Here is a 13,704-nt window from a genome sequence, read left to right as displayed (position 1 = left end):
GAACGGCATAAAAACTCGATGATATTTCCTTACTTTATAAACTTGCCTGAATAAAATCACATTTCAAATGCGCTTTTTCCGTCCATGCTCGACCAGAATTAGTTTTTCCAGTTAGCAATCGAGTATCCACCAGTTCGCGAAGCCGCAATTTATCACAACAGTCGTTCGGTTGATTTATTGGTCCCAGAATCTCATACTATAATTAAACCAGGCTTATATTTGTAATATTGGCTGCTTTTTCTGCCTTGCATGATGTCTATACTTTAAAGTGTTACGTGCTGCTTGATTTAATTTGTCCCCACCGGACACGGGACAATCCGCTGGACACAGCCGACGGACCTTTTCAAAGACCACCAATTTCGCACACTCAACGCGTCTACCTACTCCATAGATTTTTGAAATTTTGAACTTCGGGTGGCACGTGGGAGCAGAACCCGCGCACCGTGGATCGTGCACTTACTACCGGGGGCATGATTTGGTTGCGTGTTTTAAATCCAAATGAGATAATTCATAATTATGAAATAGCGACGGGTACGCAAGAATGAAAGCAGAAGAAGAAAGGTCGAAAAGGCATTTCTCATCTTTAGTCGCGTCGACGGCATTCGGTTGTTGTAATTGTTATGTGCCGTAAAAAGCGGCAGCTCCGACATGTTTGTTTTCTTTTAAACGTTCTCTGATAATTCCGGAAAGCAGCTGTGTGTGAATTTGCCGCGAATGACTTAATCTGCACTTTTCCGCGAATTAAGAATCTTTCCTATTAGTGCGCCATATTTGAGTGGCTGTTACTCCTCGGGTAGATTGCAGGAATGCCTGTCATTGCTTTTTAAAGCTCGGGCTTACAATAGATGATTACTTAGTGGCATCTTGTTCTTCTTGCTCTCGCTTCTCGGAAAAACTGAAATTATACTTGAATGTGACCAGTGTTCGAACACCGGTAGACAACTCGATGAAAAAGGAGAACAAGACGTAGGTAGCTACTGCTCGCTCATATCATACGGTCAACCTAAAATTTCTTTCTGTTTATTTATACGGGCGATTTTCGCCTTCCTTTCTTATTTCTCGAATCCTCTCTCGGACACTGGTCAAGAGGTGTTGATCTAACGGTCATTTCGCGCATCTACTCCTCAAAAGAACCTCTTAAGTTGGAAGCGTGAAAATATGCACAATTTAACAGGTTACTTGAATTAGCCACGGCGCAGAGAAGAATTAGCAACTGAAGGTGCCGCCCAATGGACGATCGCGCACAGAGAATCGGGTGTTAAACGCAAAGGTAAGCGGTATAACACCTGGTATTGTATTTGGTTCAAACGCAGCCCACGGATATACAGGGTGTCCGTTTACGGAGCTCAACCGTGGGGATCTCGATAGCTTTAGCAGATTCAGAAATGGCGTATCTTACGGTTGCGAATCGCGCAACTTTGGCTTCAGAACGGACACCTTGTATACAGGGGAAACAATATTACCGGCGTTATGGAAAACCATGCTAATACTTTATATCTGCATACCGAACAATTCAAATATATAAGCGTTCGTTCTGCGAAGAGGGCAGTGCATTTGCATGTACCAAAATTGTATTTAAATTTCGATAGATAGCAGATATGCGCGAAATGACAGCGAAATTTGCACACAGAGCTGGAATGCATCGTATATATATATATATATATATATATATATAATATATTTCTCACCGCCATTGCTAGAAGAAGGTATAAACGAACTGGAGTCTAAATATCTCAGCACACCAAGAAGAGAAGGCGTTCGAGATTCTCCTGAAGGGATTCTTCGGGGAGGCTTGTTGGCTATGCCTAACGCGTAACGTAGTCATATCTCCGTAAAAAGCCCTCGTTAGATACGTAACTCTTGCACTTGCTAGACTAAGTGCTTTCTCCCACACACACCCATTAGGTGTTACACACTACGTGAGGAAACGTTCGAACCAAAAATGCGCTGGAAAAGACCTATCTGCATGTGTCCTCCGCGACGTTTCCATTCTCGCGCCTGCTACACTGAGAAAAAGCACTTATTTTAACAGGCGCGCGTACGGTACGTGTCTCGTGAGGAATTTTCAAAGAGAGACACTACGTGTCACTCCAAGGGATGTGCACGCTGGGTGTTGCCCATCAGGCGAGCGTGACGGACAGCGGACGAATAAACGTCTCGTTTCCTAGAAAAATAGACGAATCCGTGATGACCACCATCGGCGCGGTATTTTCGCGCTATTAAAAAGATTCAGTTCCCAAATGGCAGCATCAACCTTGTGTGAAACGTTATGGTTCGGCGTTGGACGTTCCACTTAACTGCACCCGCATGCTTTCCATTGTTTTTACACTTGATTTTCTGTTTCATCAGGTTCCACGTAACGAACAATCGATAACGCAGGAATTCACGATCTCACCAAGATAAGCACCAGACCAGGCACAGTAGCGGAATAGATTGTGCATGTATGTTTACGATTTTCGCTATAGAAACTCTTCAGCTCAAACTGGACTATTAAAAATCCTCTTCAAACAAAGGGGAGGTTGAAGAATGGGTGTATTCACACTTTTCTAAACTGTCTAACGAGCACTTCGTGCGCAATAGTACTCGTGCATGTGGATGTGCGTGTATGTGCGCGCGCGCGCGTGTGTGTGTTTGTGTGTGTGTGTGTTTGTGTATGTGTGTGTGTGTGTGTGTGCTGAACAACTTTGCATCTCGGATGGACGTGATTTTGCAACGCGACTTCGTGCCAGATCGAAAGAAGATACTTAGCATAAAGATATGTATTATCCATGTCCAATTTCTTGCGAACCTGCACGGTTAAATAAAGAGACCAACGTGAAATATTTCCAATGGTGAGATGCGCCCAAAACCATTATTAATAGGGTCTCGTACAAATGCTCAAAAGATTAAGGAAATTAATTGTTAGATACAGGCCTCTCCGCTTTACACGATTCTTAGATTACTCCGCGGAAAATGGTTAAATTTATGATCCATCACTCGAACCCGGTGGAGAAGAACCAGGAAATGAGCAAATTCTACTTGGGCGTCAAACGTAAAGGCGGAAAATAATCCCATGATTAGTCTTGGAATTTAAACAGTTCCGGTGATTCCACAATATTTCTCTTCAAAAATATTATCGTATGCAGGTAGATAACAACATGTTAAATGCGAATGCGGCCTGCCATATTTTAGAGGTTACAACGTGTGCGTGTCTGAAATAACTATATTCGAAATTATTTCGATGTTCAACCGCATAAATAACGTTGGAGCGAAAGTGATAATACGTATTGAAGCCAACGCAAACAAAGGCCAGGCAGGAGGGTTATTTATTTGGAAGAAGAAAGGCTCTCAATTTTCTCCTTTGAAGGAGTTTTCATCGGAGGCCGCCTCGAAAGAAATCCACCAAACGACGACTTGATAGATGGGAAAAACCTTCATTTCGAGCGTCGACGTGAAATTCAGCTCGCAGCCCGAAGGAGTTTGATTCGCCCCATTTCTGATGATCTCGACGGAACGCAGAAACGGAACTTCTCGTGGAAACAGTAAATCTCCTGCACCTCGACCGTCTCGTCGTCGATGTAAAAATTCTAGACGATAATCGGCAACATCAATTCTTCGAACTCATATAGGTAATCATGGGTATTACTACGTCCATAAACACCCGGTTTTCTCAAAATAAACGCGGCAAATAAACGAGGAAAAATTCCTATCAACTTACCGGGTAATAATTAAATTTGCCCCCGTGTTCGCAATTGAGAGCCAATAAATTCAGCTCGAGGCCTAGTCGAATATTAATTATGTCTGGGATGTTGATTATTTATAGTAGCCGTGTAACATCCGATCGGTCGGGTCTACGCCACTGTCGCGGATTTATATACAATGGGAGGCTTTCATGTTTCCATCCAGGGACGGCAAGCACGAGATTAATGTCTTTGCTCTGTATTTAGGAATTTGAATCTTAAACTTGTCCCGGAATGCGTTACATAGGGAGTTAATCGTCTCGATGAGGTTTATGAGCCTGAACAAAGTTGGCCGTAATATCTCTTTTAATTTCCGAGATACGGAACCCCTTTCACAGGTACGTTCTCGTTTCGGAAGCGCCTCCACACCATTTCGTTACGGTGCAAATTAACAACGATTCACCCTGTACAATCTCAAAATCTGCACGAGGTCCTCTAGAAGAGAAAAACACAAGTGATAATACCAATTGGATCCGCCCCTGCAGAGTTGTCGTAATTTATAAACGGGCCGGACAAAGCTGAACCGCAATGTGTCCAACGTAGAATGGTCATGTAGAACGATTATAAACTACCACTATCATAATTCCATATTGATGTTCATGGGCCAATGGCGTGGACATGGATGATACAGAGTTGTGGTCGCGGCATTGTACCGAAATCTTTATTAAATTAATCATCCAAAGAGGTATTATACAGAGTTCAGTTGCTGCTTTTGTTCCCACGGCAAGTGCACATTGAACATGGGAATTACAATGGAACCTACAGTTTTCTTTAAAGAAAAATCCGAAAAAATTTAAGGTTTTAATCTTTGCTTTCTAGATAGACAATCCTCTATTATTTCCCTTTGAAGGAGAGTGAAAAAATTACGGTAAGACTGTAAATCCAATTTTAGTTCTGAGTATACCATTGTGTCCTGTTAAATTGAAATAAGACCGACATTTGAGCCTTTATACAAAAATACCTCTTCGTAATGGACTCGATGGATTTCTGCCGTCCTTGGCCAGTTCGGCTTAGACTTAATATGCTTGATAAACAAATGTCATTCAGCATTGCTCATTACCTTTCTTAACAGTAAGAGTCTTTCAGTTCAGTCTAGTTTTGTCGTTCGTTTCAGTTAGAAGTTCACACAAAAAATCTTTTACTTTTCCGCATCGACTGGTGTTTAATTAACACACCCCTTATTGAACTACCTTTTGTTTGATATGTTGCAGTGGGCACCTCTACATTTGAAAATAAAAAACTAGTAGGGGTAGCTGAATAGGGGATGAAAAATTTTAACATCGAAAAAAATGCATTAAACGCCTGTTTCAAAATAAAATTATGTTTTTAAGCATTTTAAAAAAAATATCAGGTATACAGTGAGTGACACTAATCTTTGAACAGCACAAAGTACGTCTTTCAAAGGCCTACATATATCTCGATAATTATGGGATATATTGGGTCATTTCAGTTCTTAAATTAGAAAGACAATATCAAAGTCTGAACCCTCAAAGTTTGAGCAAAATCATTTTTTTGGATTCGAATTTATTGGAGAATACGTGAAGTTACAGCACAATGATGCGTTACGTTGATCTGTGAACACGCCGATAATGTTAGAGTTTGCGCATGAGCCACGGGAACCTACGCGTTATAACATGTTTCTGCTGATGCAATTAGAAAGATTTGGCTAGGAATCATTATAGTTTTCATCGAGATTCAGATAGGTTTTAATGTATGTATGCAAGTTCAGTGATGTCGCGTAAAAGCCAACATACCCCCCTTGCAGTGAGTAATTTCGAACCACGATGAAGGTTTATCGGGTGGTGAAATAGCGAAATCATTCAATGCGAGACGAACCACCGTTTATGCAATCGTACGTCGCTTCGAAACGGAAAATCGCATCGAATCAATCCCTCAGAAAGGTCAACCGGAAAAGTTGACCGAAGTCGATAAACGTTGGATTAAGAGGGAAATAGAAAAAAATCAAAAAATTAGTTCCCCCAAGTTAGCTACAGAGTTATGACGGAGGAAAGGAGTGACAATTTCAGCTGTAACTCTTACGTAGAGCGACAAAAGAGATTGGGGTACTCTTCGAGTACTGCTCGACGGGAACCCTACATTAGTGCAGTGAATAAGGAAAAGCGGCTAAATTTTTGCAATAAAACATCAGCTTGAGTCGGAAACTTTTCGGCATGATGTGATTTTTATTGATGAGTCCAAGTTCAACCTGTTTGGAAGTGATGGGAAAGTAAAAGTATGGCGCAAACCCAATACGGCTCTAGACAGCAAAAACTTGACCGCATCAGTAAAACATGGTGGTGGTAACTTCAAGGTCTGGAGATGTTTCGCAGCGAGTGGCGTAGGTGCATCGCACTTTATTACGGGGAATATGGATGCTGCAATGTACGTCGATATACTGAAAAAGGATCCACGACCCAGTGCAGAAAAATTTGGGATCTTGGACAGATTTCGGTTCTACCGGGATAATGATCCCATGCAGAAAGCTTACCGTACGCGAGAATGGCTCTTATACAACCGCCCAGAAGTGATCGAAACGCCACCCCAGTCCCCAGACCTTAATCCCATTGAGCACCTGTGGGAATATTCGGACAAGAAAGTCCGGCCGGTGTCAAACTTGAAAGAACTGCAAGAGAGTCTGAAAAGGGAATGGGGAAAAACACCACTTGATCATTTGGAAAAGTTAGTTTCTTCTATGCCACGAAGATTGAGAGCGGTTGTAGGCGCTAGAAATGGTCACACCAAGTGCTAAATAAACCATTACTGAGCATTCAGAAGGATATTTTCCAGTATTTCGGGAGTGTTCAAGTAACATTTATACAGGGTGTCCCAGATTAAAGTGCAAATATTTTAACCATGGTTTCTACTGATGAAATTAACAAACACGTAATTTTTCTTTTTGCCCAAAAGTCGGTCGTTTAAGTTCTAGAGGTTCTTGAATGTGGGGCCCCATTTGGAAAAAATAATTTGTGTTGGAAGAGCCCTTCAAAGGATTTTCGTAAAATTTGATGTACAAGTATTTACGATCGTAGCAATTCGCAAATAAAAAAATGAAATATACAGCCTTGCCATAACATAGATATAGGGGCCGGACTATGAATATAGAGGCCCGTATTTATTTAACCGTTAAATATTTCGATTAAGTGATTATACTACTTGATTATACCCTTCATTGAAAAACTTTTTTGTCTCTTGGGGATTTTTCACAGAACGAGTCGTTTTCTCATGGTAGTTGTTTTAAAGCAATTCTTATCTTCGTCGGATTAGACCGTGCCTGCCTAAAGTTATTTATTGAATTATTTGAAATAAAATAACAAAGAAGAATATAATTGCACACTAAAAATTGTTCAAAGTGACCACGAGTTCCTGGACTTTTTTTTAAACGATGAGGGTGATACTTTTCTTCAGGTAACACTCTTTGAATACTACTTTTTGGGATCATTAAGTCATGCTCGGCATTTCTTAAACTACTAATTTTATCATCATCGAAGTAATTGATTATTTGTTGCTCATCACCTACCCCATGATGCTTAATATTATAATTTTCTCTTGGCTGAGTGGCGAAACTACCAAATTCCCTCAACCTGATATGAACATTTGTAAACGTTCTTGCATTTGGAAGTCGTCGGTTAAGAAATCGCTGATGGTAGAGAACTCTAGCTCGATGAGCATTTTGTCTGCACTCACCATAGTTCAAATGAATATCAGCATACTCGGGATCGCTAAACGGAAGAGCCATCATAAAACAAATAAAAATTAATTTTTATGTTGTTTTATAATTAAATATGGCAAAAATGGCATTAACGAGTAATACCTACTGCTAGTTGACTACAATATGCCAGAAAATGACAATCGGAATGAGTTTTTAACAAGGAGGATGATGTGGCTATTCGAGCCATGGTCTACTTAATATCAACAAATTCCTGCAATAAAAAGGCGTAAAATGTGGAATCGCCACTACGAGGAAACGATGCGTTCTGCGAAAAATCTCCAAGAGGCAAAAAAGTTTCTAAATGAAAGGTACAATTGAGTGATGTAATCACTTGATCGAAATATTTAACGGCTAAATAAATATGAGCCCTTATATTCATAGTCCGGCCCTTATATCTATGTTATGGCAAAGCGGTATGTTTCATTTTTTTATTTGTCAACTGCTGCGATCGAAAAATGTTTGTGCACCAAATTTTATGACAATCCGTCGAAAGGCTCTTCCAACATAAATTATTTTATCCAAATGGGGCCCCACATTCAAAGAGCCCTAGAACTTAAACGAGAGACTTTTGGACAAAAAGAAAAAAATACGCGTTTGTTAATTTCATTAGTAGAAGCCACGGCCAAAATATTTGCACTTTGATGTGGGACACCCTGTATTTGTGTGTTTTGAGTTTTTGTTAACCAGGATCGTTTTTAAGTTGTTCATTCTGGGTTATATTTAAGTCAATGAGATTCCTGATGTTAATAAAAAACTAATAGATCCGTAATAAATATTCCTTTTTTCTTCTTTCTCTGTGTATATTTACCACAAGCGTAAGTGTTCAAAGATTAATGTCACTCACTGTATGAAAGTCACAAACGTGTCGCGACACTTTTGACAAGCGCTGCACTCTACGCATCTCTATGATGCGTTTGGGCGTGCTCTGAAAACGTCCAATAATGTCGAACGCGGAGATGGTGGACTTTCCAGGTTTATTTAAACTCATTTGAACCAATCTTGACAATGATGTCACTGTCCAAAAACAACCTTGAAACGGAATGTCCGCCATGTCTGTCTGTCACAGCATACAGGGGGTAATATGTCAGATTTCCACGGCTTACTCATCTACATTTACATTGCCGAACAATAATTGCGTTTATTAATCTTGTCACAGTGTTAAATTGCAAGTAACTCGTAGTAATTTATTAATTCGGTATCACAGCATTGGTATTTGCATAATATGATAAATTGGCGAGGCAGAGAGAGACACTGAGGTCCGCCAACCAAAACGCATAATGGACAATGAGCAGCTTTGTTTTTGAACGCGGTTTGCATAATGTTGCATTGAACAGGTGTTCGAACGATTGTCCGTACGAAACTACCCCGCACAGTACATTTTCTCTCTCACGGCAATTTAATTATTATAAATATGACAAAGTGTGAAATTGCTCAATCCAATTCCAATGACAATATCCTGGAGTTATGAGCTGCGCCCTCGTTTATCACAATTAAGTTAATCACATATTTGTGATGTTGTTTTTTTTTTTTCAAAACTGTTTTGCATACAAAGAAACCAGTTAGCTAAAATGACAACATACAGGGACGTAAAAATATGACGCATTGACTACCACCACTGGTTGGTGCTATTGAGCGTCGAGATTTTACGAGCATTCTCACGTGTCGATCTTTTGTGTCAAACATGCAAATTTGAGATATTTCACTGAGCGATCACGAGACGCTGGCGAATCGCTTTCCAACAACCACTGTGGCATTTGAAGCAGTGGGAACTTGCCAAATTCGAAACGTGGCTGGGTAAAAACGTAAAAATGTTCCTCCGCTGCGTTCCAAACTTAATATTTGTTAATACGAAAAGGTTTGCGACGTCGGTTGAATTTGTAATTGTCGCCGGACCTTTTTTGCTGATTTGAAAGGAACTGATAAATAAATAAAACGTTGTGCACCAAAACCGTAGTTGAGATGAACCGATTTTCTACGGTTACACGCCTGAAACAAAGACTCAATACGAAGAATTAACGAGTGATGATCGGTTTTTAAGCGAATCGGAAAAAAAGCTTGTGACTCTGTGGTCCCCTGTTAATTAAAAGTCGTTTCTCATGAAAATCGTTACTGCCTATTTTTACACTTTTTCATTCGCAGTCCTTCTAGCTCCGCAACGCTACTGAAGCATAACATCGATCGAGGCTACCATTACCATCCACTTCTTAGAAACATAATGAGGTTTCAAAAAAAAGCGCCTTTGTTTTAAATTGTAAATATAATACACATCTCACTGCGGTTTTGAAAGTTCGTCAAATCAAAGAGGATATCACGCTTTGTTCCGAACCAAAAAATACATAAATTGATTTTTTTTCTCGGTTTCAGTTGGAAAACTCGCCGATACAAGAGCCGCTAATTAAAAGTTACCGTGACGTTCTAATCCCTTCGACAATGCAAAACATACAGGCCGAGAGGAGGAATTATTAACATAACTGTAAAAACAATCAATTAATCGTTACTTTCTAGAGAGAGATTGCATTCAGCCCGAACACAATAGGTAGGAAACAGCTAATAGAATCTAATAATAACTGCCTCAATGCATTCTATGCATTTTTGCATCCTCTTCACTATTATTGGACTGGAGAAATACCCTTATTGTTGCGTAAGAAGAAACATCTCGGGCATTTCACTGTTGATAAATAAAGTTCCACATCGACGTACGTGAATTTCGTCGTTCGCCAAAAACCAATTTGTAAGAAAAGCGATAATAACTGAAAAAAAAAAAGAAAAAAGTACGATTAGGCCCAATCGTGGATTTTGCAATTAATTTTAAAAACTCACGTTCTCAAGGATACGCGTAATGATACGGCCAAGTATATGGCGAATAATTACCCCGGTATTGACCATAAGTTATTCTTGGAATGTGTTTTCCTAATTACGGTTATTTACCCAAGATAGACGGTTTTACTCGTCTTGCTCCGACGCGATATTCTATAAATATATTTCTGGGTTAAAGAAAAAGACACAACAGAATGTGACCAATCGTACTGTTAGAAAGTAACGTATCTCCATACCTCCGATAAACAAAAATGATGAGATTTTCCAACGTTACCGTTATGTTACATAACGATGTAATAACGATGTAAGATAGTGGCCTGTTGTATTGCCAGGCAAATGGGTTATTAGAATAAATACGTTCGGCATTATTGTCAAAACGACCGTGATGGCTTGAGTTATTGCCGCAATCTGTTTTGATTAGATGCCCAATGTCTTGCTATTTAAAAAAAGCGTATAGTAACGGGGAATGACCGAGTTCTTTCTTCACAAGCGGTCTTTCGATGCGCCTCCGTCGAAGAGCGTCTGCAGCAACGTGGAAACGCCACCGAAATTGGGGAAAACCCGGAAAATTCGTCGGGTAGGTGCCGACGAGCCGGAGCGCGGCTGGGACTACGTACACGTGGGCTCGTTTCGGTTCGCGGCGAAGAGAACGGGAAGCAAACAGGATCGAAATAGGACGTTCGACGACGCATTTTCTTGAAATATTTCCTGAAGAATTTAACGAGCTGCTTCCATGTAACCGCCCCCTTATTGGTCCAAAGTCACCGTTACAATACGATTACAATAATTGTAAGACAACTCCATTACCAATTCATGATTGTGCATTTGACTGACTGCATCTAGTAAATATTTAAAGGCTGTTTATGGGTAATTTTTCCCGTGGTAATGCCGTGAATTTCTAATAATAGAAGAAATATTTCACCTGCACGTTACTCCTGAATGTGCCAGTCTTGGCCCAAATTCGCTAATGAGCGGTTTTACTTTCAACGAATCATTGTCCTTTAAGAACGGCCGTTAATAGAGCGTAACCGGCAATATATTATGCAAAAGAGGAATGGATTCAGTTATTCAATAATAATTGCGGTAAATACACCCACCTTTAACAATTATGAAAGTATCGTACCCGAATTTGAATAATAGTAACGATATTTCATCGCCGGAGGGTGTTAACATCTCTCACCGCGAATTGGGTCAACGAAGGCATGTAACTCAATTAAGGCAGATTTACCAAGTCCTCTAATGCCTTAAATGAGATAATCGTGACGCTCCCGCTGCGCCGCGATGATAAACATTTTAAACAAAACACTTTTGGAATTGTTCGGTGCAGAAGCTCCAAGACACGCCGTCCGCGACGGACTTTCTAATCCATTTTCCCTCAAATAACATAGAGATATTCAAATAAAATTTACAAAAGCAGCTGATTAACACGGGGAACAATGTCAAAGATGTGCAACCTCACTCGCCATTGTCTGGTCGAGTGTGTTGGTTGCTGAATGCAAAACTAGAAAAAAAATCTACGGGCCCAATTTCAATAATAAATCACGTATTAACATTTCAAAAGCAAATTAAAAACCATAATCCCTCCTCGACCGGTGATAATTACTACACTTATCTGATCGAACCCCATAAATAAATATGAAACTCCTTTTGTTTATGCTGCCACAACATCGTATATAGTTTATTTTGAAACCATCCGGTCAAGCTACTCTCCAACGACGCGTTTTCTCTTTCTTTCGCATTCCGAGAGCTAAATTTATGCTTAAATTTATGTTGCCATATTCATAATGAGACCTGAAATGACGGAAACTCCAATGAAACGGCATTTGATTTCACTCTGTATGATTTATGTTTTATTTTCAGCATAATACGCGACTCGCGTGGAATTGCTTTGGGTTCATCTCAGATCGTCGATCATGACCAAATGATCGTCTTCCACTTCGTCATTAACATCGAAACGTCGGAGTTTCTACCGCTTTTCGGAGATTTCAATCGCGAGTGTGAACAAATGTACGACCGCAAGTTGAAGAGGAAAGTGTACAGTTCCAAATGCAGGAAAAATCTTCACAGAAGCGGACAAGCAGAAAATGTATAAATTCTGCATTCTATAGGATACCTTTTACACATATAAATATTAAGCAGTCACGACTAAACATTGGCAAACCTCCTAACCTTCCACATAGCTTAACGTGAATGCGCAACGTGCATTATTTGGTGTTGGCATTTCCTTATAAACCATTCTTTGACCGTATTGTCCCGTTTGTGCCATGTTTCAAATTAAAGTATGGCCGTTTCGAATATTTTCTATTTATTTGATACCGCGTTTCCCCGAAAAACCGCACTTCATAATAGCACGCATTGAACGAATTCAACTGAAATGTTGCAATCAAAGAATCTCAGGTACGAAGAAGTAATTTTCGGAGGCCTTTGGGCAGAGAGGCGGTGCGTCGTCATTGGTCGAAGTACGACCGCAGCCACGCTACCGGTTGGTCACGTAATAATGATAATAATAACGGCGGTGGTACTGATGAGCCCATGTGTATCATCCGTAATTGCGAAACCAGCATGGCTTCTGCCTTCTTCCTCGCCTGTTATGTCAGCACAGAACTGGTTAAGTAATTGTCGTTCGAAGACGGACAACTTGTTCCGGGGGTTACACAGACTTACCTTGAACCCTGTCTACCCATTAAGATGGTAAAATATTCAAATAATAAACGCGATCGTCTTTTTTACTTATCTGGCAATGGGGATCATATTAGATTAGGCGAACTAAAGAAGTCAATAAAGACTTGGGATATTGAGGATATTTGCGCACTTACCATCAGTAAGTGATATGCAAATGGCTGTTCTAAAATTCAAAGTAACGCCTCGTTTAAAGGAGTGCAGCACACCCATTTAGCGACCACGAAGGACAACCACAATTACTTCATTAAAAACACGCATCAGTGGTGGAACCGAGGAGGCAAAAAAGCTCGAGAACAAAAAAATGGTATTCCTCTGCGTTTCTAGTTTTATCGCACCTATTAAAAATTCGCATATTTATTTGGTCGAGTAATTTTCAATAAAAATTAAAATTCCTTACTTTCTCACATTATTTTCCATCGGCGAAAGAACGGCCTTCACACTTTTTTTCGTTCCATTGTTGCAAACGAGTTGAAAACACTTATTTATCGTTCGTAATCGGATAAGTTATTATTATATGTAAACTAGAGGTATTAAAAGAAGTAATTGAGAAATTTATGGTTATTGCAGTCGGATTGTACCAACATTGCTACTTTCTTATTTTATGACGTGCATTTTACTGCCGTAATTTAATGAGAAAAATGAAGGTGTTCACTAAAACTGAGCACTTTTTAACGTTACCCGCCAGTGTGTAGGTTTTTTCACGTCGCTTTGGGCTATTAACCGGCCAGGGCAAACGCGCCGATTGATCCTAACCTCGTCCTATTCGGAATGACGTTG

The 13,704-nt window shown here is 40.0% G+C and overlaps 1 protein-coding gene across 1 annotated transcript in view; it reads right to left on the bottom strand.

Annotated features, from left to right (window-relative positions):
- Positions 1-13,704, bottom strand: part of ds (dachsous cadherin-related 1) — a 91,309-nt gene that overhangs the window by 19,042 nt on the left and 58,563 nt on the right. The window lies entirely within an intron of this gene.

The sequence above is a fragment of the Euwallacea fornicatus genome, chromosome 30, assembly GCF_040115645.1.
Source record: "Euwallacea fornicatus isolate EFF26 chromosome 30, ASM4011564v1, whole genome shotgun sequence".
NCBI lineage: Eukaryota > Metazoa > Arthropoda > Insecta > Coleoptera > Curculionidae > Euwallacea > Euwallacea fornicatus.
The sequence above is the reverse complement of the archived record's forward strand: the minus strand, read 5'-3'. Positions and strand labels throughout refer to the sequence as shown.